Source organism: Lepisosteus oculatus, chromosome 11, assembly GCF_040954835.1.
Source record: "Lepisosteus oculatus isolate fLepOcu1 chromosome 11, fLepOcu1.hap2, whole genome shotgun sequence".
In the NCBI taxonomy this organism is placed as follows: Eukaryota; Metazoa; Chordata; class Actinopteri; order Semionotiformes; family Lepisosteidae; genus Lepisosteus; species Lepisosteus oculatus.
The window spans coordinates 6,929,174-6,957,040 of record NC_090706.1 but is presented as its reverse complement, the minus strand read 5'-3'; the positions used below and the strand labels follow the sequence as shown (position 1 = coordinate 6,957,040).

The following is a 27,867-nucleotide window of genomic DNA, read 5'->3' as shown; positions in this document are numbered from 1 at the left end:
CATGCTGAAAAAAAGAAGAAAGAGAACACAACGTTTCGGCCGTGGAGCCTTCTTCAGGTGTGAGAGAGACAGGGCAGTAGGCAAAGGTAAAGTAGCAGGAGAACAAAGGCTGGGAGGGAGGAGGAGTGAGAGGCGGGAGCAGGGGACAGACAGAGAGGCCAATCAAGAGGTGTGAAGTCAGAATGGGTGCAGAGAGGTGTGAAATGAAACTTCCAATGAGTGGAGAAAATTTAAAAGAACAGTAGTCTGTCGTTAAGAGAAGGGAGAATGTATCGGAAGTTTCATTTCACACCACTCTGCACCCATTCTGACTTCACACCTCTTGATTGGCCTCTCTGTCTGTCCCCTGCTCCCGCCTCTCACTCCTCCTCCCTCCCAGCCTTTGTTCTCCTGCTACTTTACCTTTGCCTACTGCCCTGTCTCTCTCACACCTGAAGAAAGCTCCACGGCGAAACGTTGTGTTCTCTTTCTTCTTTTTTTCAGCATGGAATAAACCTATTACTTGTCCCTTAATAGGTATACTCCCTTAATGCTGTGTGACAGACCTCATTTAAACTTTGCATACCAAAGTCAAAAAAGATTTTGTTCTACAATTCCTACAGTGGTGTCCAGTATGTACTGTAACACCTGGACAGAATGCCAGGACACAGATATGAAAGCAATAAAGCAGCAATCAGTCCAATGCAAGGAATGCAATGAATGCCTTCAGGAGTGTGCCTTCAGGCCTGCCTACACCATGCTCCCACGTGATGTAGCTGCTTCCACTCAGATTCCAAGAGCCTCTTGAGAAAATGTCTCGGGAGCTGTCAGGTGCAGTGAGCACTAATCTCGCAGCAGCATACTGTATGTTACCACACGGCAGAACGGAACCAGAAATAAAGGGGGCAACTTCAAACAAGCCTGTCTGTGCTAGTCAGGGCTGAAATGTTGAGTGGTGGTGAGACGCAGCTCCTCACTGAATCATATCTGCTACATTTTAAGGTCTGCAGAGATTGAGCTCCTTAGCTTCTGTTTTCAATTACGAGGCTGAGGAAACCAGTCCCCAGACTATTGATCAGCCTGAATACAGTGTAAAACAAGTGCGGAGTTGGCAATTTATTAATTATGTTTGCTATTAATCACTGCTCTCCAAAAGGTTAATGAAATTAACTAGAAGGATAAGCATTGCACACAAACACCAGGTAAACTGAGAGCACACAGGAGATTTTTCTGTACACTGTAGTTCTCACTTACACTACAGACCCCTGGAGGCCATTTCTGTCAAAAGCTTCAAGTTATCAAACCCCAATGTTATGTTTTATAAAAGAAGCTGAGCTAGCTTTTCCTTATCAAGTGATGTTTGCCTTTTGTCAAGTTCGGACAGACGAATAAAAGTAAACACGTAGGGAGCTGCATCAGCATGCGTAGGCTGCAAAGGAACAAGTAAAGGTGTATTCCTGTGCTGAAAAGAAAAGAAACACAACATTTTGGCAGTGAAGCCTTCTTCTGGTGTCAGGTTCCAAAGCCGAAACGTTGTGTTTCTTTTCTTCTCTTTTCAGCAGGGAATAAACCTTTACTTGTTCCTAAAAATAAACATGTTTTTTGGTTTTTGAAGGATCCTGCTTTTTCAAATTGACCATGCACATGTGCTCTTTCGGGAGTAGAAAGCCACTTTGCTGATTCGTTTCTCACAGTGTCCATCAATATGAAAACCATGTTATAAAGCAGTGTGATGCAGAATCAGCTCCTAAGTAAATTTACTTTCCAGCTCTAGAGTTGTACAGCCTGACATATTCTAGGAGAACAGTGGTACCCAAAGTGATGGAGGTAGCATGCTCTGGCAGATTTCAGGCAGTCCTGAAAGCACGTGGAACAACATGACATCCACAATATCGGCAAAGAATGGTTCTTAGCCGGGTAAGCTGGCTTTAATTAAAGGGCCGCGGGTTCTTTTGAAACCCTGGAAAAAAATAGTTTGTCAAAGAGCTTTCATGACTGTGGTGAATTATTCTGAGAGTAACACTGGCTGCCAGAGCTGACACTGGTGATGGATGTCCTGTCCTTCCTGAACGAGGCATCATTAACACCCCACATCAGAGAGCTCCCCTTCATTAGGCACCAAGGTATCCACTGGAACGCGTTGGCTGCAGAAATGTCAAGAGCCCAGTCTTTTCTTTTGCAAGCCCCTTCTCAGCAGTGTTTGGCTGGGAGAAGTCACAGTTACAGCTGCTACTCCTGGCACAGAATATCTACATACAAACTGACACTGAAACATGTTCCTCTATCAATCAAGTCCTGATATCTAAAATAGAATGGCAGTGGCTAAATTCTGAAGTACTTTAAATATTGTGCCTTAGCAAATGTATTCCTTGCTTAATTACAAAGATAAGGCACCCCACAGAGCTGTTTCATTTGATACAAACACATGCTGACTTAATCTTGTATTATCAGAGTATTAGCATTCTGTTCCAAATCGTTCTCTTCGTATGAAAAATATCATGTTTGTGACAGAATATAAAATGGATGAATCCTTCAGACATGAATGAAATCCCTACAGTGGTTTGGAATAGTAAGACATACACATATGCAAAGGCTGACAAAATTTAACAGTAAAATAAGCATGAGTGTACCAGGAATATATTACAGAAGAGTAATTTGTGCTTAACCAGTCATACACGTACAGAACAATTCCTACGATAGTAGGTAAAAGAGAATTAATTTTGCACTCTACAGCACTGCCATTTACTTTAGAGCTTTGCCCCCAAAATTGTAGATTATAATGAGATCCGCTAAGGAAAGGAACAGATTCTCTCATTGCAGATAATGTCACTGTTCATGCTTCAACTATCAGGAAAAAGAGGAATTGTTTTAACTGGAGGATAACGTGGAAAAACAATTGCAGAACAATTGCAGCAGCTGTCTCAGGTTTGCTAAAGAGCTCTTGGATGATCCACATGCCTACTGGAAGAATGTTCTCTGAGCAGATGAGTCACAGACTGAATTTGTTGGGCCATAAGGAGAAATGTTTTGTGCAAAGTGGCGAAAACTAAACATTACCTTCAAGGGCCTTATCCTGACCGTCAAGCATGATGGTGGGAGCATCATGGTTTGGGGCTGTTTTACTGCCGTGTGACCCAGAAGCCTTGTCACCACTACTGGAACCACAAAACTGGTGCTGTGTCAGTACTGTCAGGAGACATGTCAGGTTGTGCAGCAAGTCAATGATTCTAAACATACAAGCAGATCTAGAACAGAATGGCTGAGGACGAATGTTTGCATTTTTGGTTGCCCAAGTCAAAGTCTGGACCTTAACTCCTTTGAAATGTTCCAGCAGGACCTAAAGCCAGTTGTTCATGCAAGAAAATCCTCATACTGTACATTATGCCACTGACCTGAAGCAATTCTCTACTGAGCAAAATTCATAAAAGCCTAAAGAGAATGATGGACTTTTACAGGAACCGTTCAGTTGAAAGTCATTGCTCAAGAAGTCATTCTTCATTGCTGAAGAAGTTGACACCAGTTACTGAATCTAAGGGTTTACATACTTAATCACATGTGGATATTTACCATTGGATTATTTTGGTAATTAGATAATGCAAATACATCTTAGTGTTTAATGACGTTATCTTAATCTCTTATCAAGACTTCCTTGAAGATCTAATGACACTTTAGGTCTAAAATATGTGAGAAAATGGACCAACCTAGCTGGTTCAAAGACGTTTTCTCGGCACCATTCCATGTGGGCACTATTCACTCGAGTGAGTGTGGTGTGTTATTCTCTGTTTGAAGTAGCTGGAGTTGATCATTTATATTGTGGCAATTTATTTTTAAACTGCTGATAAAACATAACACTGATGCATCAAAGGTTAAAATTAGCATACAGTTGCTCTGTTGAAAGGTCAGTGTTATAAGTCTACGGGGGGGAGAGGGCTACTTATCTTGGCTCTGTCTTCAGAGAAATGCCAGTACACCGCTGCCTAACGATGGTACCCTCAGGGAGCGAGATGGCTTTAATGGGGTTGTCACATTAATGAAGCTGCTCGCTGTTCTGATATGGAGGAGAGGACAGCCTGGGTTCACAAAAGGGTGACGTCCTTCAAATTAACAGTATTATAACCATCGCAAATTACAGGCAGAAAGGAGAGGGAAGATTGTTTGAGACACAAACACAACATGGGTTTCTTACAAAAGGCATGAACTCGTCTTCAGCAGATCTTCTTTGTCAGTGCTTCCCCACCAAATAAGAGCCATGGAGCTTGATCTTCAGTTCATAAGAAAAAACATCACCCAAAAAGAAAATGCATTTAGGAATGTTTACTGAAGAGAGAGAAGTGAACCACAGGAGTAGCTGTAAAGGTGAAGTGCTGGAAGAGGGATACAAAAAGAGGAATGTGAGCAATAGAGAGGCTTACTATTGGCTTACTATTGGCTTTCTAGTTCTTCAATGAGGTTATAGGGGATTACAACTTAAAGCAGCAGAGGTGACAGAGGGACGGAGACCTTTGTTTGCTGTGATCCCTCTGGACATTCATTAAAAACTCCATTACGTGGAAGATCCTTCATCGCATGCTTCCCCACGAAACCTCCCATCCCATATAAATAAAATGTTGCGCCTGTTGGACCTCTATGGCCTTTGACATTCAAAATCTCCAAAAGTGCTTTATTTTTGTTTTCACAAAAATGGTGTTCTTTTCTACTACTACCTTTCGAGAATTATAAAGAGATAAAGCAAACCAAACTTTAAATCACAGTCAGAGCTCAGGGGCCGAGGGCTCTCATATACCAAAAGTGTGAGTGGCCATGACTCAAGAAAAGTCAATAGGAAGACAAAAACAAAGCTTGAACTAACAGCCATGGCAGAAATATGAAACATCTCGTGACAAGATGTCTCTTTTTCTTGATATTAGAAGCACCAGCTTCTAAACCATCCCAGAATTTACTCCACTGCAAATCAAGCCTGTGGATTGAATGTGTATGTGTTATGGTCTCTGAAACAAAAAGCTTAAAGAATTACGCAAAGATTGAGGACCTAAAGATGAATTAAAGACATAAATGGAATAAACAAAATACACCTGTTGAAATAATGTGAAAGAAGCACGACCCAGAGAAATAAAGAATCAACACTTCTCATAATCGGTGCTTGTAATTAAATAATGCACTTATTAATTTAAGGGTTTTAACGCAGAAAAGTGATCTTGTCTTTTTAAGAATTATGAAATGCACAACAAAAGGCAGAGAAACTCTATGTTATTTTATGTGGTTGAAGAAAAGAGAAATAAAGGCAACAGGATAAGTAAGCTCCTATTGTTTCTCAAGTGTTTCTCATCCCTTCTCAAGTGGATAAGAAAGAAGATATTTCCCTTCTTGGTCTTGTTGGAAAATACTGACTAAGCATTCCAGAGGAGAGACATCAGTGCAGCTAGTTCACAACTACATCTGAATACAATGAAAAAGAAAATCTTTACATCTTCTGTCTGAGCACTGGGACATTCTTGATTATAGAAAAAGGAAAACATGGGAACAAACAAAACACCTCATTTGGCAAAACTAATGAAATGCCCAGGCTCTCATACATATGTAAGGAAGATGAATTCTCCCTGCAAAAGCATTCATATTCTTTGGAATAGAGAACTAGTGTGTCTAAGGACTGCAATACAAGATGGATTTAATGGAAAGCACAACATAGCCAGAGAAACAGTCGTATGAGATTGAAGGCGGTGTGGGTGGAAGATCTGTACAATTAATCACCCTGACTGCAGTCAGTGGAATGGAAAAGCAATAGAGAGGGGATCAAATTGAAGCGGGCTTCATATATAAACACATATCACACATTTTGTCAATAGTAGCTGTAAATCTCAGCCAGGCATGTTGATAAATTCCCTCAAACAGGTGTTTTGTTAAGACCGTTAGACTGGTTTATGTGTAGTTAAAGTACAAAGCTTTAAGAAGTGGAATTATTTGGGAGGTGGGTGTATCTGGGAAGTGTGTTTGTAGTGTTCTTGGCAGATCAGTAGAAGTAGCTTGTGTCAGTTGTAACCTGGTGTCTCTCTCTATATCTCTATATACAGTATGATGCCTTTAAAAGAATGATACACTTTTCAATTGATTAGATTTTATTATGGTTTTAAAGTGCACTCTGATAATGTACTTAATAAGTAAATCATATCTGTGGTTTGATGATATTCCAAAATGTTTCAAACGTTGTGCTCCAAAGTTAATTTTTAACACACAGACTAAGCCTGATGCCACCGTCATGCTTTGGCTAATGGAATACTGTATATTGGCATATTGAAGGAAGGCCTTCATTTAGAGTGCTTACAGGTGGAATGCTTGAGATGACCTAATTTCTCTGAAATTCATTAAATGAGGAAACGTATTGTGTCACATTGATGAAACACCTTTAACTGCAGCTTTAGATTGCTTTAAGGCTGGTATTAAAACCAGGTAAAATGCTCTCCTGGCTTCACAGTCAGATTAGTTATAGTGTTTGATTTATTTGATCTACAAAGGAAAAAGTGAGGGTTACAAATCTTTGCAACCCTTCAAAACACTACATTAAAGGCAAATGTCATGGCTGAAAGCTATAATGAGTTTTTATTGAATTTTCTCCAGATTTTCACCTGAAGGGCCTAAGGCCTAGATGGTATTGAGCTGCTGTAATCATACACATCCGATCTCCTAGCAACATAGCCATGCAAGACTCGCCGTCTGCCTGACTGGACTCGTTGGAGACCAGCTCAAACAGTTTGCCATATGTGCAGCTGTCTGAACTGCTGTTTCGGTTCCACTCCTTGGAAAACCTCTTTCGGAAAAGGTCATGATCCTTCTGTTCACTTACAACAGGGTAACGATAGACAGGCCTTTAAGTGTCTTAACCAATCGGTTTGCCATCGATGGCCAAAACAGCCATTTCCCTCCATGCCTTAATCTGTTGCTGGTCACAAGGTTGGTAACTAATCTAAATTAATGTTAGGTTAAGGGTTGAAAACTGCAAGGTAAAAGGTTTTATCATCTTGGCTATATTAGCAGTATTAATAATGTGGCATTAAGATGGTAGCAATTGAACTTTATCAATGATTAACTGTGGGCTATAAACAAAAGGCTGATTGTTCTCATATACAAACATCTTATTAATGGATAATTTAGAGCTAAATGCTTGTTATACATGGTTTAAAAGCATCATTAGCAACTCCTAAGTTAAAGTCTTACAAATGACAGACCCCTACAGAAACGGGAAGATTGTGTTCCCTCTATGGCACTCTTTGTACTCTATTTTGCAGTGTTTTTTTTTCTAGTCTCCCCACTTTCGTATGTCTTCTGTGACAGCTCACTTCCTTTTCTTTCCTGCATATTCAAACTTCCCATATTAAGAAAGTCACATTTCTGTTTTGAACATACCAACCCCAAAAATGTGATCCTATCAGTTCATCGCTGTGTCCTTGTTCCATTGAACAACTGGTAGCTGCCATTAACAGGCAGCAGTGTCATTACAGCCCTTGTGAACACAAGGGAAATCCTTCTTGTTTACTGATGCTCTCCTTTGTCAATCATTGTGCTGATTACTGCTGTTGGCCAGGAAACAGCGGCCCCAGCTTTCAACAGGTGTTTTGACCCTGATCCATGACATCAACAGGGGCTGGTGGGTTGGTGGGTCAGCTGTGCCAGTCACTGCTCATGTCTTCCTGGCCTCCCTCCTATTCCAGAGCCAGCATGAGGCTCTCTCCTCTGCCTCTCCCAGTCTTTTCCCTCTGCAGTCTTGTACCGTATTTGGCTCTTTTCCTCTCCTCACACCCTTCCTCCCACGGCACTGTCAGCTCAGTGAGGATGAACTTCCTTGGCTCTGGGGACCACATCACCACATCTGTTTGTCCAACATCGGGAGACTGCAGCCTTCCTCCAAGACCCAGTCTCATGTCCCACAGTGGAGCTTAACGCCAGACAGAATCCTTGATCTTCCCTGACCTTGTCCATTGTCCATCCTCCCTGACAAATGCAACTGCATTTGTAGCTCCTCCATGAGCTTGCCATTTCTTCCGCCAGCTAACCTGGCCCGGAGTGCCACCGGACCACCACAAGTTTTGTTTGTTCTGAAACCAGAGCACAAACAAGAGCAAACACAAAAAAAAATGTTGTATGAAAAAGAGAGAGACGAAAGAAAGGGAAGGCAAAAGGAAAGATCTGTCCTGTCACCAGTTTTTTTCAGTGAGACTGTGACACAAAGCTAATCAAAGATGCCCCAAAAAAGGATTTCTTGCTTCTGCCCAATGTACAATTAACTTCTATCTGGAACAAGACAGACCCATTAATGAAAGAACAAGAAAATACCTTACTAGGGCAACAAACAGTTAAGACAGCTGTCTGTCTCTTCTGCCCTACTATATTCAAAAACCTCTCACCATCTGCTCAGGGAGAAAATTGGGTGAAATGAAAAGTCTGGGTATGAGGTGAGGTCTGAGGACGCTCGGTGATCTTATTAGAGTCCATTTCATCAAGTCATATTTTTCCGTGATCTCTGCGGCCTTTCCAGCGCTCTCACAACTATTTATTGAAGTTTTAGCTCTATTGCTGCACGATGGGCCAAAAGCAAAAATTGCATGGAACTACTGGGAAAACACATGACAGGCTTCATTTTAATTCTGCACAGGCTTGCTAAACAGACGTGGAAAAAAGAAAAGACTACCCCAGTTTGTGATCTCTGCGGAATATTTCAGTTTCTGTTAAATTGCTTCACCTGGTTTCTCTCTGAAAGATGTGGCTGTGTTATAGTTCAAGTTATTAATGTAGCTGCATGCTGCCAGGCTTCATTCCAGGTTTTCTCTAACTCTTCCAGCTCTGAAACTCTGAAAAGGTAAGATGATATTCACTCCAGTTATGAAATGACATCTGCGAATCACGAAAATGAGGAAAATAATTGTACTGTACATTCTGATTGACCAAGGGAGTGTAGGCCATCTTATGCTTACAAAACCAATTTAGCGAAAAATAATCTTTTTTAGGATATCAACACAGGCACAAAATGAAATTTGTTTAAGGGAGAACTGCTGCCAGACTATTTATTTACTTATTTGAAATAACATTGGCCGCAGGTGAATATGCTGCCTCTTCTCTCTCACAGACCTGTAAACAAGCACAGTGTCTTTTCAAAATCCACAACATCCGGGTGTTTCTAATATTGAGCCGATGCCTCTTCTTGCACAGGGTTATTCACCAAATTTGTTAAGTCTCATAAATACTCCGCTGCACGTAACCCTTATTTGTCAATCAGTCGACAAAGTGGGAAGTGGAATGAAAAAAACAAAAGCAGATCCTCGCAAGAGCAGGAAAGGACTCAAAATGGCTACAGCCAAGCACCTCAAATAAATCCACAAACATCATGGGGAACTCACTGGCTCTCAGACTTAATGCGGTTGTTGCCTCAAAATACTGACTTTTAAACACTGAGAGGTCACTTTTCACTTTTCTTATACAGTAGTTAATGTCTCTTGAAAGTACTTAGTACCATACTTAGTCACTCTGTGTTCAACCCAGAGATTTCAAGTAAGTTCTATATTTTGTGCCTACATGATTAAATGTATGCCTGAAATTACTCCAAAATAAAATGCATATTATATTGCTCTTGCCATCCATCTGCTTTCTACCAGCTCTGTCCAATTCAGGGCTGCAGTGGAGCCAGAGGCTAATTCAACAAGCAACAGGTGCAAAGCAAGACAAAGCAGGTAGAACCAGGACAGAACTCTGGTCCATCACAGGGCAGACAGACACAAACGCACGCTCTCTCCAGGGCCAGTTCTCCCAGGAGCCAATTAATCTGCCAGCGTGTCTAAACCCTGCAGATGGAAATCAGAGCACAGGGAGAAAAGCCATGCGAATAGACACAGTAGCACCTCAGGTCCAGATTTGAACCGAGGGCTTCAGTGCAGCAATGCTAACCACAGCACCACTGTTCCGCCCTCTTACCATTCATATTAATCACATGTTCACAAATACAAATTGCCCGTCTGTAAAGCAGAAATATCTGCTGTGCCAGTACTTTGTCAGGGACCAGTAAATGTGGCAATGGTCTTAAATAATAAAGAAACTTCAATAATAAAGAAGTGTGAATGGTTTGAATGCAGAAGGGAATATAATTAAAACGAGAATAATTTTGTGCTAGCAGGTAATCTGATATGCATCATGACAATTAGAGAGAGAAAGGCACAGCGTATGTTCACATCACAAATCTCAAAGCATTCTGCAGCAGTGCGAAATTCGCTCCAACCAGAATCTATTCACAATTTCCAAAAAGTATTTCATTTTCCACACCTCCACTGTCAGGTGAACTCCGATGCAGTCTATCCAGTTGATGCATGGATCTGAAACATCATTCCAAAGACTTGATAAGAAAGTATAATTTCAGTTCTCATATGGAGACATATTGATTAAAAACAGAGAACTGTCCTCCAGTATGTGCGAGACAATGGAAAAGCTGCATCAAAGCTACAAATTGTAACAGTGAAGCACTGATGTGGAAAGCACTAGAAAAGGCAAGTTGAATGACAATTGAGACATGTTTTTAGCATGAAGCTTCCTGTATACAATTGCTAGGTTTATTGTAGCTAGGTTATTTTCAACTAATGTTCTGTGATGTCTTTGTTGGTTTATTCATCTCTTGCTTCAAATCGGCAAGCTTGAGAAAAACTTAGAAGATGAATTGTGATCAATGCCCAGTACAGACGTCTCAAGAGCACTAAAGGCAATCTTAACAGGCTTCAGTTTTTTTATAGGAGACTTTTCTACTTTTCCATCCATTAATCTGACCACTTTGAAGTCTGTCACAAATGTGGAGTACAGCATACTGTAAATATGCCATTTGCATAACAGCTTTCACCAAATATTTCAGGCAGTTTGACAAAGCTAAAACACTTTATGATTCTGACAGTTTTGACTGTTTTTATTCTGTCTAATTCTTATCTTATCCAGTTACAAGAGGGTGTTAAATACAAGAGTTTATTCGTTATTCCATCCATCCTTGTCCTAACAGCTTTATCCAGTTCAAGGTCTCGGGAGAGTCCGAAAAATTTCCTTGTTCCTTGGGTAGCATTTTTAAATCTTTGATTCAAATGGCAAAGTGTCATCTTTAGACCGTAAAGTATTTACAACATATTACACAATTCAGGTTAAGTGTTTGTGTTTACTTTCACAGCTTTAGGGAACATCTATAAATAGGAACCTAATGTAACACAAACATTGAAATGATCATATGAGTCATTAATTATTGTAATTAACTAAGTAATACCTCTGATTTAATTGTGAAAATAAATATCCTGATAACAGAAGCACAGACTAATCTTTCAAACCAGTTGGAGTTCATATGATTATACGCAAAAAATCCAATACACATCTACAATATAACAATAAATGCAATAAGATTTATCGCTACGTGTATATGTTGCACCTGTGTCATTAGACACATCGAATTACTTAAATAAATGAACACATTTAAAATCCTTGTCTACTCTGAAACACCAGAGGTGGACCCTGAATATTAATCTTATTGTTTGCTCATGAAAAGGCATGTATTCAAATATAAATATTTTCTATGATAATTGAAAAACTTTTTTTAGATTTTGTTTATTTTTCATCTTTGTTTCTGGTTTTGTTAATTAGTTCACAGTTCAGCTGTACAAAGCCCTTATATTTTTGTGGATGAATTTGGTGAATAGATAATTATTCACTTAAACAGACTAATGGCGACTGAGAATGGGATGATAATGTGGGCTGCACAGACGTTTGATATCTATTGAACTGCTCTGGGGATCAAGAGATACATTTGCTAATTAAAAACTCTAGAGGCAAAGCATTACAGTTTGAGCCCATGAAACACTTTTCAATCAGTCTTGCATTTAATGTCTAGTTTTCATCACAGTGGGAAGTCATCATCTTCTGAGAGAAGGTAAATGAAATGAATGGCAATTCGGGTGATTGAACAAATCTTAATCACACTTTACTTGGTTTGTGTGATGTCAGAAGTAAACCGCCAAATCAGAAACTGTAGTCTACTGTATAGTACCATTTCAGGCCTTCGGTGCGATTACCCACCACACCTTTTTACAAACCTGGTGTGTCAGAGCATTTTTGACGGGTGTTTTCTGTTTCTCCCTGCAAGAAAGCTATCAAGCACATGACAGAACTAACACCAGCCAGGGGAGTCTGTTGGCTAGAACTTCAGTAGAATACTCTATAGGATAGTTTGGGAAAGACTGATATTAAACTAATTTGAAACTTATCATAGGGTACTTTAAATCATGACACAAATATATTCCCGAGCTACTTAAGAAAATATTGTATTAGTTTCTGAGCGACATTGTTTGTTTTTGCATGAGTAACATGAAATCAAACACTGCAAATCCAAACCATAGTTATCTGTACTCTGTCTGGCCTCTGCACTAGTCTAGTCTTTTCTGATGTGAAGTTGTGTCACGAATGTTCATAGTGCACTGCAGCACTCTCACTGGTCAAAGTACTTTTCTTAGCCAACAATTAGTGGATGACTGGTTCTAAAATAAAAAGCACGTATAAATCTGGGATGTATTTGAAAAAAAATAACAAATTGGTGTTGTACAGTAGCTCAGTTTTGAGACAGATTCTTGTTTGACTGCTGACAAAATCTACATCAGGTGCTTTCAGCCTAAAATGTGCACTTTCCTGTACTCAACATACTGCTTGTGTTTCAATAATATGTTATGCATACCTGTCTTGTCTGGTCTGTTGTGCTCCCTTACCATTAAACATTTAAAAGTGTTGGAAATTGTAAGTGTGTTCCATTTATGCAAGGCATATATATACTGTATATACTGTACACACAATATGAACAATTTGTTTGTGAGACAGAGATTTGAAACCCTTCTTTTAATCATACTGTACTTCATACTTGTGATGCTTTTTTTTGCTGACTCTTTAGTTCTTTTCCTCTAATGTTTTGCTGCATTTTTCCACCTGTTGTAGGCCAATTCACAATGGAAAAGAAAACAGTTACCTACAGTAGGATAAATGCATAGTGGTTACTGAATGACGTACATTCCTAAGACCTACTGTATAGTCTGCAGTATTCCCGTTGCTCTTATTCCTAAACCGCTATCAGATTTCAAAAATGCTTTTAACAGTTCAGTAGAAAGAGGTGCAATCACAATAAACTTAAATCTCACTCTGTCCCTGTGGTCGCCATCACAAAGTGTTTTTTAATGATTTGACGTTTGTGTATTGGCTGGGGACATCATTAGCCACGAGAACGCACTGCACTGGGCTACTTTCAAGACAACACTGGCTCCTTTGTGGACCCATTATCAATTCAGCTAATTAGATTTTTTTTAAAAACCGAATGACACTCGTGCCCTCTCGTTAATTATACATTCAGCGTGATCAAAGGGAGGACAAATTCAGACATTAGAAAAACAAGGCAGCTAACCAACCGAGGAGGGAGCCTAAGTGTTAATTGTATCTACACCTCTACGTCTTCATATTTTCTGTTAATGAGCCCTTTATGTGGAAGACAAAAGATTCTATCTCTACAAACTCTAGAAAGATAGGGAGAGTGATTGCCTTACTTTTGCCTTTTGTATTGGATGAAATAATTCAAAATAAATATTTCTGTATGATGCAAACATACTGTATATGTTTCAGATGGATTCATTTATAAATGTATTCTTAGATATTGCTATCCCTTAAAAATGTATATGTTCTCTTTAGATGATCTTTACCTTCAAGCTGAGTTAAAAAATATTTAAGCAAAATGATATGCTTAAACAGGCAATAAATCAATATCTTGACTGGAGTGTATTTCTAAGATTTGTCAAGGCTGTTAAAAAGTTTCTAACTCTATTGTACACTGTAATGCATGCAATGCATAGCTAAATACAGTACTGTATATATTTTAAAGCATATTAATGTTTATTCTTATTTGCTTCCCTTTATTCTCTCAGATTTTCTGATAATTTTGATCTATGATTTTTCCTATGATCATAGTATTTCATTTAAAAAACTCATTGTTGTCCTAAAACCACCGAAGAGCTTATCAAACAAAATTGGATTGGCATCCAGATATAATCGAATAAAACCCAACAGAGAGTAAAACTCCAACTCCCAGCAGGTAAGGCAAACAGGATGTTAAAGATTAACATACTGTTTCCTCAGAGGCATGACTTGTATATAATTTCTTGTGTTGTTTGCCATTGACTTCCTTGCAAAATATATTACACTACAAAAAAGCCTCTACCTGTATATCCATCAATTACAAGAACTCAGTCAAGCTATTTAAGTTCATGAATTTTTTTAATTCAATGTCAACAACATTGCCAGAAGATTGAGGACAGTAATATCTCCATATGAAAAGAATTAATGATGTTAAGCCAGGATTTATTAATCAGTTTTTTAAAACAATTTTCTCTATTAATTTAGCGTCCTCTATTACCTTAACCTTATTACCTCATTCAATTCTTATTTCACATTAAAAACCTTGTACCCACCTTTGTTTTCTGAGCCATCTTTTGCATAATTAGACATGATTTTTCAGTGGATATCTTATCAAAAGCACAATAATACACTACAGTAAATTAAAGTTCATTGAAGTCCAGAGAGGGCAGCTGCCCCCTTTTCTGACCTACTGTCATCCTGATATTTGCAATTTGCAGTATTCAGTACTCAATCTATCACCTTTTGTCATTCTCACTACTGCTCTTATGCTGAAGGTAATATATATCGTGTTACTGCAGGAGCTCCATAATAAACAGTTAAAACAATCAACTCTTTCAGAAGTTGCAAACAAAATTCTTAGTGCATTAAAAAACCCAAATGACTACAGTAACTTTGAATGACCATGTACCATATAGGACGAACATGCTCGCTCTTTGAGTGTTAAAACTATACATTAGCCTGCTAAGGTCCTATGCCAGAACAAAATAAACTACTGTATTAAGAGTTTTTATAGCTCACTGGTTTAAAAATAAAACTGGTAGCAAATTCTAAGGTCAATGTGCACAGGGCCACCGTAAGGTCAATGTGGTCACACTGAACAGATTCATAGAGCAAGACAATGTGACATGGTATTTTATGTTTTTCATTTCCAACTGCTCTCTTCCTAAGATTAAAGGGATTTTAGGTTTGCAGCCTAGGGTAGTATTTCTAGATAGAAAAGCAGCTCAGGACTCAGATGGGAATACTGCGGCAATTTCCAGTTACTCATGGTGGTCTATGACCAGCAACAGAAAAACACCAGGGAATTATGGGCAAATGGGCACCTGTGGGCTCTGACTCAGGAACCAGAACTAAGTTTTGTTCAGAGACAAAACTTCAGTTACACTCAAAAAGGTTTTCTGCACAGTTGGGTGGCAGTCTAAAAAGACTGTGAGGTTATTTCCAGTCTGAGAGATGAACATAACATAACTGTACCTCGGAAGTTAAGCAATTTCACACCTCCTAACTGTGGAGAACATAGCTTAATCACTTGTAAAGTACACAGTGTCAAGGACCTTGTGCCAAAGTTCTCTTAAAAATAAGCACAAATCTGTGAAGATTGGAGTGCTGACGTGCAATAAGGCAAACTCATTACGACAATCCAATCCTAACACCACAACATGCACTTTCAAGTAATTGAGGTTCACAACAGTTAACACATGGGAGATGCGAGAATTTAAAAACATTGATATTAAACTATTTTTTTTGTGTGGGTCTATTGATGTACTGTTTAAAAAAACTCTGTACAGTCTGGCAGTCAGATTTTGTGATCACAACACTAGCTTGTTTGGTGGACTAATATCTTGCTATTATTTTAAAAAACATACTGTAGTTTAAGGGGGAATGATGATAATAGAGTTTGTACTGGGCCATTCACCCTAATGTATCCCATAGTGCTGTGCATAAATGAGGGGGTCCACTTCGTCCTACACTGAAGTACAGCCTCCCCACCTGGGTGACCCATGGTAGGCTTTGTGAGCCAGCAGCCTATCTGCAAACTGATCAGGTAGAGAATTGAGAAACTGCTTCACCCATATGAATTAAGAGAAAACTTTTAAGTAGTAGTTCAGGTGGGGAGCTGCGTCAGCATGCGTAGGCTGCAAAGGAACAATAGGTTTATTCCATGCTGAAAATAAGAAGAAAGAGGACACAACGTTTCGGCCGTGGAGCCTTCTTCAGGTGTGAGCCTCACACCTTCTTCTTCATCTTCTTCTTCAGGCTCACACCTGAAGAAGGCTCCAGGGCCGAAACGTTGTGTTCTCTTTCTTCTTTTTTTCAGCATGGAATAAACCTATTACTTGTTCCTTTGCAACTTTTAAGTAGGTCAGACTGACAATCCCAGAGTGGAATGTAGACAGGACACTGAGGTCAACAATTCTACTCTTACCATGGGATCTTAAATGACCAAAACAGTCAGGACCACATTGATTAATCAGTTTGACCTATATACCTGAAACGATCTGAATTTCATCACAGAATGAAGGAAAATAAATGTTGCTTCAGAGTGGCTTCGTGCCTCTTCACACAACCTCTGTTGAAGTATTCATAGCTTTTGGTTCATCAGTTGTTTTGTTTGTTGCTAAAGTCACTTCTATAATTGGCATTATTATTGTAAATCTCTTAATCGATGCATTAGCTGTTGTGTATTTGTGTTTCCTGTTGTGGATGCATACCCTTGTCCTTACCTGTCTGTTTCAATATGTTGTGTCAAGACTAAAGAGCCTGTCTCGCCTCTGGATTAAAAGGAGGCCTCCTGTCCTTCAGTTGGAGCCTGGGGGCGAAGCTTATAGTATTTATCCTGGCACTCATGGTAAAGCAAATCAGTCTTTGTTTCCGTGTGGTTTACATTCCTGGAAAAACTGCAGTTCACGCCTTATGTAAAATGACCCATTTTCTAATTAGTTTTCTGCACAGACCACTTACTGTAAACAACCTTTTGCACTATTTTTTGTGTTGCTCTGTTCATGGCTTCTGACCATCCCTAGTTTTTTTTCAGGTGGTTTTGTCTCATATTTCGATTTAATTTTAGATTATATGAACAAGAGGTTCTTTCAAATGTCCTCAAGAATACAACTGAAAACTGCAAAACATACCAAAACGGTACAGTCATTATTTCTTGGCAAAATCACAAATCCTCACTGGGGGCCTGATAGCTTTCAGTATTGCCAGTGAGAGACAGTCATTCCTCCATTTGGTGAGATGCTTGCAGTGTGGGTCTGACAACTGTGTCTTTAGGGGAAAATATAATGTATACATAACCACCTGGAATGAATGTAGTCTTATTCTACCTGGACTCATGACAATCTGTAGAAGCATGTTGGTTAAAAGAAGAGTAAAAATGTCTATAACATCTGGTTCTGACTATCAAAGTTCCACAATGCTGGATGGCAAGCCCTTCTACACAGACTTTTAACTCAACTTTTGTGTAAACGAATTAGTGTTATGAAATGGCGAGTGCTAATTAACCTCCATTCTTATAATACATAGTGACCACATGCTCTGAAAAACACACCAACACCCTTGAGATTTCTTGTAAGATAAAAATACCTATAATCTTCTACAGTACATACTGTATAAAAGTGTGAAAACATGGTTTTCCAGGGGGTGAAGGTGGGGAAAGGTTAATTTGAGCAATGTACAGGTAGTACAACAAAAATGAAAGTGTCAACATACTGTATAATACTGCAAATTCACTGGAAACTACAGAAACCCATCTTCAGGACTGAAACAAATAGCACAAAGCTACTCATATTTCTAGCACAGGGAAGTCTTTCAGCAGATTTGTCTATTACCCTTAGTGTCAGTGGAAAGACAATACATCTGTGGGCATGTCTGCCAAGACTCCTTTCTCAATCTACTAACAGGACAGAAATAACCCAATTAAGGTAGAACTGGACTCTGTTTTGCTGAATCCCAGAAAATCACCCAGCACATTTTGTCTCTGTTACTTCACACCTCATTTATTAATCCCATGTATTAAAGTTATTTGTTTCTCATTAATAACTGGCTCTATTAGCTTCTACTGAGCTTCATTTGACATCCATACACGGCCAATATATTGTAGCGTCAATGAAACTCCTGCAGAAAAAACAAAACAATCTTTTACGTCTACTGCTCTGACCCAGTCTTATTTCAGCTACCTTGCCCTCTCCAACACACAGACTGAAAGCAAGCGGGATATAATAACAGTGATCATCACCATCGTCATCAACATCCTAAAATTAATCAGTCAGATGAGACAAATTATCATTTCCTGTGGCCAAGGGGGCTACAACATGGCTGCACAGAAAATGAAGCAGCAGAATAAAAGCACAATCAATAAAAAAAACACATAATGCAACAGAAAGTAAAAGTTTATCAAGGCCGAGGAAAAAAGATATAATCAAACACCCTGAGTCACAAAGGTGGACAGTTTTGCCTCTCTCTGCAGTTCCTCCGGCTTTTTGACAACACCAAACTGAAATGACTTATGCCCAAAGTTGTTAGTTCCTCTTGGGAGATTTAGTTTGCAAAAAGTTCTACTTCTGTAGTGCAACACATTAAGATAAGAAGGTGTTTTCCAATTAAAGATCTGTTAATTAATTTAAACCATGGAAACATTGGCTTAGTGTGCAGAGAGAGCCAATCGATCATGCAATCTAGGTTATAAAGATGAGTGTGGTAGGGAGCGCCAGCAAGACATATTATGTCAAAGTGGTGGAAACCATCAATTACAACTTAACAGGTTAGAATAGCCTCTCATTTGTAAACCTTATGTACCGTGTCACTAAAGAATCATTTATGGGTAAAAATACTATATAAATCCTAATACTGTATAAATATACAGCTGGTAAGCATACCAAGAAAAACAGTTAAGTAAAAGTATGTTCACTCCTCTTCAAGTGAACTATAAATATTAATTTGGGTTTTATACATTGCAGACAAAAAACATCAAAGCTGAATTAATAGGCAATAAGGGTTCTGAGAGCGTGGTACATTTTTTTAAAGAACATACTAAAAGTATTAATCCAAATCTTGACTGATGCAGCCTTCAAGCAGGAGCTACATGTTGTTTATGTACCATTAGTTCTTTTCAAGTCTCCATAAAGTGTGTAAAGGCTTATTTGCTGAATATAAAGCATTTCACACAACCCAGAGCCTGATTACATTTAACAGTGTCCTTACAGACTCTCTGCCTTGGTAAAGACAGACTGTGCTAAAAGCATATCATCAAACAAAGCTGTCTGTTCAGAGAGCTGAGGGTGAGACTGCCAATGGAAAACACCGAGATGATATAACTTGATCTAAACAGACTTAACAGAGCAGTTTTTAACAGAGTATCATACAGTTAGGAATATTGTAGTAATATTAAATAATAGTATTAGCTATTCGTTATGTAGTAAGTTAATTATTTTAAGGTACACCTGTAGTGGAATTGTCTATAAATAATAGTATACTGACCTTTTGCATACTTCATATTGCATTTTCTAGACTCTTCATTTCATAAATGAGTATTCTAAAATTTCTATGTAATTTAAACAAAGATGAGCACATTTAATTTCACAAATATTGTAGTATTGTGGCATTAAGTAATCTAAAGCCCAGGGCAGTTAAAGTATGTGACCAGACACCAGAAAAGTTTCCTATCCTGCGCTGGTGAGTCTCCATTAGACACCAAAAGGTGTCACCAGAGCAAAAAGTTCAGTTCAGTGTTTACCTTTGCAGTTTAGGTATGAGTTGTGCGTTATGTAGAGAAAGAAGCCATTCAAAGGAGCTTGGGTTATTTTCAGATCACATCTGCTTATACATTGGAGATCATCTGAAGTCCTAAATGGCTTGATAAAATCCTATTTTTTAATCTCTATTTATGTAAGATTCTGAACAGGAAAATTGTATTTTTATGCAAATCACTGTAAAGGGGTTTTATGACACAAGGTATAGTCTATGTTTAAAATAAGACCCAGACACATTAAGGAGCCGTCTCGGATGAATGCGTGGAGAGTTTGGGAAAACATAAAACACCTTTTTCAAAAGCACACTGGTCTGTTGCTGTGGTTTCAGCCATTTTTTAAAGTCGGTGTCACATTTGAATTTCAAGTGGTTTGCATAATGTCTTGATAATGTTTGGAGGCAGTAATAGCGCAGAACAGGCTGATGTGCTTTTATCACATCTGTGAATGGATTTCATTTATACTTCTAAATAGCTTTATCCTGACTGTTAATGAGCAGCAGACTTGAACTTGTAGAGTTATTTTTTCGTATTTAGATTAACCCTCTATGAAGTTCATGTACAGATCATATTTTACTATTTAAAAAGCATGTTATAGATGTAAACAATAAAAAACTAATCTCCCACATTACGGTCTTATTTTTTTTTAAAAAAAAGGTCTTACAGAGTTGCTATTTGACTTACCCTACTTTTACTATTAATTTTCCTTTAAAACTGTTACTTTTCACATTCAGTTGTTCACATCGTTCCCTGGCCTCACTCTTCAGCGGAGGAATAAATTATCCACAGAAATCTGACCTGCTCGGCCCGACTGGTGTCCAGACCCTGCTCGTGACTCATCTGTTCAGACAGCACCAATGTGATCGCCCAGCTCTCAATCCCATTCTTCTGTCACTCTTTACACTTTATTGCACTAATGTTCTTCACTCTCAAACTGGAATTGGGATTCGCTTGTCAGCGCTCATTCCCTTATTAAACGGACTGCGTACAATGAGGCAGCCTTCAGAACTGCTCAGTATCAAATTATCTGCGTACTGTTTCAGTTCTTACTGTTTCATTATGTTTAGCACAGCGATTGCATTCCACTTCCGGCCTTTGCAACTTACTGTCAGTTTATGATCTCATCTTGTAATACAATGGTAATGGTGTCATGTAGACCACAAAACACAAAGAAGCTCAAAAGTGAAAACAAGAACCATCAATGAATGGCATCCCACTCACATGATTCAGTCGGTTGCACTTTAACCCCAAAAATGATAAATTTGGTATCCATCTTCAAATGAATAGACCTATTATACTGAGTTTGTATAACTGTTGATTTAATCTCATGATTTAATTGTTCCTACTGTAAATTATATACGCTGTCTATAGAATGTCACAATTAAGACAATGGATAAGGGTGTCGGCAGAGCAAATAATAATTTAAACCATAATATGAATATACGATATTTGGTCATCTTTCAAAAGGGTTATGGAAAGTGTGTTCACTTTAGGATGGCGTGGTGATCAGTACTGCTGTCTCGCAGGGCTGGGGCCCTGGGCTCAATTCCTGGAGTGCTGTCTATATGGGGTTTCTGCTGTATGTTCTTTTTATGTTCATGTGGGTTTTCTCTGGGTGTTCTGGTTTCCTCCCACTGTCTCAAAGACTTACTGGATGGTTACTTGTCTTCTGGACATTGGCCCTGGTGCGAGTGTGTGTGTCTGTTTGGGCCCTGCAATGGACTGGCATCCTTGTCCAGGGTGTACCCTGCTCTGCCGGCTGCTGGACTAATGTCCACCTCCCTTGCAACCCTGAACGGGATAAAGTGGTTAGAAAAAGAATGGATGAGTTTACTTTGGCATTTTTATCGACTCTTTTACTGTGTATTATTTTGTTTAATATCCTGAAAATGTTAGCTGTATTCTATAATTTTATGTTTGAGAGTACGTCATATTCATTCTCTTCAGGCTGGGCACAGTACATTCTGAGCTCATTTAGATGGCATGCAATACTAGAATTAATAGGCAGAGAAGAAATATTTTTTCTATGCAGTGCATAGATTGTAAAATCCTTTTTAATTGAAGTACAATTTATCTGAAAACGACTCTTTTCAGAATAATCAATTGCAATTAGGGATTTATTAAATGGAGATTCAAACTCAGTGCTAGCCCATGTCTTCCTAAAAAAGAAATCAGTGGAACTAATCAAATAGTGTTAAAAGAAACTCTTAAAATGAAAAGGAACAAGACTAAATACAGATTTGAAAAATACATATCCCTAAGAAAAGTATGTGCTACAAAATTTACTAAGTCCATATCATGAATCTTTAATCTGCTGTGGGACTGATACTGGCCTTAATAACTGCGGCCACACAATGTACTGTACTGCTGCTTTCCGAGATAATCCCCTATGCTATCTTTAATGAGGTGTCACTTACCTCCTCTCAACCCAGCACTCCCCTTTGCTCCGAGTTGCAGTTGTAGAACTCCAATTATTACAAGCTAAACATTTCTTTGCTGTTCTACATTACATGCATTTGTAATGCATTAGCATTGGCATTAACGTTGAATAATTCAGTATTTTTATACTGTGTAGAACACGAGGAATTTTGAGTAATTTTTCTTTAATTTGTTTCAAAGCACTGTTGTACACATACAATGCATTTTTAAAAAATCAACAACATACTGTAAATGCTGAAGGTAAAATAGATACTGTATAGCGAAGATGTGAGCTTTGATGATTCACCGCCCATTAAATTTAAAAACTGTTTTTGAAATAATAAGGTGTTAGTTGGATTAGTGTGACTGTGCTCACACAGGGTGTGGTTGCACACCTCTTTCGGAAATACTGTTCTGAACACAAAATGAAAAACATACACACTTAACATTATGTACGATTAACACTGTATAACCTAATATTAACTTAAGATGTTAATGAATCAAGCAAGAATCTAAACCAGTACAACAGTACAAAAAAAGTACAAAACCCCTAGAAGATGGCTCTCAATCATGTAGTTCCCTCTAAATCACTTTTAGATCTCAAATCTTATCTAAAACAGATCCTTAAGAGCCCGTCATTTCATCCTGCTTATTTCTGCCTTACTTCCAAGATGTCACGATTTCTCCCTCAAGAGTGGGGGAAATGAAGGCGAAAAACAGGATCCAGTTCAATCAATGTTCACTGTAGGCAATTTCAGGAAAAATAGTCAACTTCTGACAATGAAATGTCGAATGCAAGGCAAGAATTATATAGTTTTGCAGGAAGAAAACTGTAGGAAAATTATAGGAAGAAAATTAAATTATACCCTGTGAGTGATGTTAGCATACTAATTAACTACAGAGAAACCTTCAAATATATTTTAAATGCATTTCATTACATTGCAGTTATTGGGAATGGTTACACAGATAACTTTCATTGTGGCTTTATTTTCAGGGAACATGAGATTGCCCAAAGACAGAATACTCTTCAGTGAATTACATGAAACACTAACTAAGCATTACATTACATTAGCTAAGAATGTGTAGTACAGCTGGGGATATAAAACAATAATTGGCTTAATATTATCCGTACAAATTAACTTGATCATGGGGGGCAAAGAGAGAATGAAATTTCTTGGCTTCCTCCTTCATGTAGAACTCTGGTTTTATGTTGCCCTTGGTTTACTTTTACTGTGTACAGTAGCTAATGCAGATGGTTACATTGGGGAAACACGGCGCTGATGTAAAGTCAATTAGAATCATTAGGTTTCAATGTTCGATTCACAAGTGATTACGTTTGTGACAATGGGCCATTGTTTGATCATTGTATTACAGAATAGCCATCACATCATGCAGAATTTGTTTGGCAGTGAATAAAGGCTTACTATATCCCCAAACCAATACAAGAATTTAATATATTCAAAGACAAGTACACTCCACATCATAACACATTTCATTGAAAACAGTTTCAAAACAATGCAAATCGCTTTTTCCATCTCTGTTCTTTAGCTTACATTTACCATAGCTTCGATCGACCCACTGCCTGACTTACTTAAAATGAGAGTCTACACACAATGTGCCAAGATAAAAGACATAAGACACATGACATTAAGGAGAAACTTAATCTTCAACACACTATCTTAAAAACGTACTCTCTGTGTGCAAATGAGAGACGTGACTAACGTTTCACTGTGTATTCTGAAATTACAGAGGTTAGGAAAGAAATGTTGTAAAAGAACACTGTTTAATTACAAAACCAGCCAGCTAATTATATGCTCTTAATAGGGAATATATCTTCATTAAAGCAATCCAGTTGTGGCACTTCATTATAAACATGGATGTCCAAATTCCAGACAGAATAAACCAACAGACATCTAGGAATAAATGTAAAGGTAGTAAAATAAAGCAAACTAATGAAAGCAAATCATAAAAAGACTGATGAATTCAAGCAAAGTAAGATTTTGCATTGGCCGTGTTTTTGTAGGGTAGGGAGTTTTATGGACCAGAATTAAATATTCTTAATACTAGTAAGGCATTTAAATGGTGAATGTTTTATACAGTCATTTTTAGATTAAATTACGGCAGGTTTCTTTTTTTCCTTTCTTTCAGTTTTGCTCGATTTTATACAGATGCAGAAAATGTCCATGCCCCGCCCGAGTCCTATCGGAATGTATATAAAGTGTATTGCACACAGTCAGACTTCACAGGGTCTCAGCTCAACTGTGTGAGAGCCACATCTCTGAGGCTTGATTATGAACATTTCTCATGATCACAATGTAAGGGGATCTCCAGTTTCAAGATGGGTAAATATGCACTTTCTAAAATAACAAGCACATTATGTGACAAGTGGAGAAAATGAAGTTTTTAGCTAACAGGTTGTAAAGATTAGAATTTGTAAAACTGACTAAAGTGAAGCACTCGAAGTGGAGCTGCTCGATAGGCAAGTCTTGAGAGGGGTTCAGAGTAAGGATTTCGTTTGTCCTTTGCACAGAAACAAGCTGCCTGGAGACACTGGAAAAGCAACTTTTCAAAATGCAATAAATCTTACAGCAGATGCTATTCAGTAAAAACATTCCACTGCTTTTCCACTCTGAAGATTTGTGGTCCCATGACTAAGATCAATTGATTCCAGTGCAATATACATTGTTTAGACAGTCACAAGACTGGAAATTACTTTTTTTAAAACCAAACTGCACCAGGACTACAGTAATTTCTTTTAGAACCGTTTTCACAGTACAGTGAAAAACCTTTATCCTCTGCCTGTTCTTGGAAAGAAACTAATCACTGGGCGGCAGCGCACACAGTGGGAAATTAAAAACCTTACCTCTGTGACACGAGTCATACAAATTACAAAGTTAAAAGTTAAAATTATTGCAGGCACCTACTGTATTGCCTGTGAAGGTCAATTTAAAACTGTCACTGGGTAAAAAGAACAGTAATCAGAATGTCATTAACAGGGTTTAAACATTTAACAGAGAAAGCACATTTGAAATAAGAACAATCTATCATGAGCTTTTCCAATACCAGCTACAGCATTCCAGGCTGTCAGGAGCATAGTTTTCTTTTCATCTAATAAGTAAATTTGTTGAACACAACATTTTAATCCATTAGCGTTCTGATTGTGGGGAACTTGTGGCAACACCAAAGAAAGGAGAGATACTGAAGGTAAATCCCACCATCAAAAAAGACGCAATTCAAAGAGTCATCAGCACTCTGGTAAAATAATCTAGCCTTTACAGTCCCATAACTGTTTAGAATAAAAGGTGCGTCAGATAAGTTAACAAAATAAACATGAATAAAAAAAGGCTCTGGGCCTCACATTCAGAACCCAGAAGAGTATAAATGAATACAGACCCTAGGAAATGAAGCAGAACCAATGGTTTACACAGAAATATGAAGGATTCACAGTTTGCAAGCATGTTCTGGGCTGTTAATACAGTACAATCCTTATAGAAATGGGCAAAGGAGGTCTTTGGGTCACAGGATCACAGCTAAACAAATAATGTAGACATGGAGAGACACATGGATTTCTCTACTTTGAAGTGACTGTTAATTCCTTCTTCTTCCCATAAGTATACTGTAAATATATTTGTATCTCTTCTGAATTTTAAAGGCTTTGATCTCCAGAAGCCACTCAGGAATGACTTGACACGCTCACCTAGAGAGTCACTGGACCAGTGTAGCAATGCGAACCGGGAAAAAAAAGCGCACACAAAAAAGAAAAACCAAAAGCAAGAAGAAAAACGCGGCGCTGTGTACCGCGGCGTCCAGCCTGGAAGAGCAGGGAGCGCAAGACCAAAACAAAAAGAACCGAACCTGTCCCGGTGGAAGATACGCAGCGAGACGGGGGAAGAAAAGGTCAGCCCGCCCCGGTGGAGATGCACGGCGGGACAGGGCGAAAAGAAAACGGAGCAAAAACGACGGTCTTACGCACAGTCACAGTCACAGTCACAGTCACAGTCACAGTCACAGTCACAGTCACAGTCACAGTCTCCTCCGGCCCTGCGGCTGGAAAGTCTTCCCCTTGCGGTGGTCTGCTCCTCCCTCAGGGAGGTCCCCTCGGCTGCGGCTCGTCGTTAATTAGCCAGAACAGTTGTGGCTGCGAAGACAACGCACCGGCCGTAATCAGGGCTCCGCCTCCACGCCGGACACGCCCCGTGTCGTGCCACACATGCAACAAGCTTCACGGTGCCTGGGAGGAGAGTTAGCTCTGATTGCAAGAGCAACGCACGCCCGACTGACATCACTATGAGCCTGCATGTGCTCTGGAGATTCAGGGCTTGCTGCGGCGCTGGAAAGAGACTAGCCCTGCCCTAGTGGTGTCCAGCCAGTTGTTTGGCACCATCGGAGGAATCCTGATGAATGATGCTTTTTCTCAGATTGGATCACACAGGTTTCTGTCTGCTGCATAATTTACGGAAACGAAAACATTATTATTGCAACATACAAAACTGGAACTTTGAGTGAGAGCAGATATATTAAATGAGAACTAGTACAACAGGACCACCAAACCTGCCTCTGTTAGTGGATTAGACGGCTTGGTACTTAGGCAGTAAAGGTACATGTTTTATTACCTGTCAGAGCTGGAAGCTCTGAGCAATGGAGCCAATAAAGAGTTAAAGAGTGATACACTGGTACTGACTGTAATGGTTCAAACACTTGGTGTTAGACATTTTGTTCTAGCGAAGGTCACAACAATAACATACAAGTTTCAAGATATCCCCATTCTCTTGGCAGGTTATAAGGCTCTGCCCTTGAAAGCATGATCTCTTCTCCGTCGGCGGCACATGGTCACACACATCGCCGGCTTTACTGACAAGGATGGACAGATGTAAAAGATGGGTATCCTTACAATCCCTGCGCTGACCCGTGTCACCTGCCAAAAAGATGTGCACCGTGTGAGTAAAGCTCATGCGGAGACTTTATCAGGAGAGTTCCTGCAGTGATGGAGGCAGTTTAATCTGCCAGAAGCTGCCCCAGGGGGGGTTTTACTGCTGTTGATGCCTTGAAAATGTTGGTTCCAATTAGCCTGTAACACTCTGGCAGCAATTCCCTGTTGCTATGAAGCCATTTTTTAACTGCAAGTTTTTTTTTTCCCCCTCCAACTTCAAAATGAGCGTTTTGGGAACAGAGAAAACAGTTGATAAATCTCTTTGCCTCTAAATGGCTTCCAGCATCAAGGTAAAAAAATCCCGGCAAAATGAGATTTTTTGTAGATTTGTTCTTAGCTTTGGTACATTTTCATCTTCAGTAGTCTGAGAAAACCATTGCTTTTAGTTTAGTTTAAAATTAATGATAAAAAAATCTGAAAAGTGACAATGCAATATTAAATCTTTGATAAAAGACCACACACCTATTCAAAGAGTTGGAATACTTTTCAAGAACACTTTCCAGCTTTTCCACAGACCAAGTCAAGACTTATTTTCAGTTAGGTCCAGTCTAACAATACTATCAGGTCATAAAACGCACTATTTATGCTGTAAACATCTAAAATAATCGAAGATATAGACCAAGATGGATACAGAACTGAACATATTTCTAAGACAGCAGACATCCTTTAAGCAACTTATATATAAAGAAACAAGTAAACTTTTATTCCATGCTGAAAAGGGAAGAAAGGAAACAATGTTTCGGCTGTAGAGCCTTCTTTTGGTGTCAAATCCAAAGAACACCCGAAGAAGGTTCCATAGCTGAAACGTTGTGTTTCTTTTCTTTTAAGCATACAATAAACCTTC

General features: G+C 38.8%; 1 protein-coding gene across 12 annotated transcripts in view; it reads right to left on the bottom strand.

Annotated features, from left to right (window-relative positions):
• The window catches only part of LOC102697294 (regulator of G-protein signaling 20-like), a 148,938-nt gene that overhangs the window by 19,969 nt on the left and 101,102 nt on the right, over nucleotides 1-27,867 (bottom strand). For 6 of the 12 annotated variants that reach the window (XR_011191013.1, XR_011191012.1, XM_069195469.1 and 3 more), the window contains one exon: nucleotides 26,103-27,008. The exons of 3 other annotated variants lie outside the window; for them this stretch is intronic. The gene's annotated coding sequence lies outside the window, so the exon portion shown is untranslated. Of the gene's footprint in view, nucleotides 1-3,036; nucleotides 3,452-20,473; nucleotides 20,545-26,102; nucleotides 27,009-27,867 lie in introns of those variants that run through there. 3 more of the 12 variants (XM_069195467.1, XM_069195476.1, XM_069195475.1) reach the window with 3 other exon arrangements.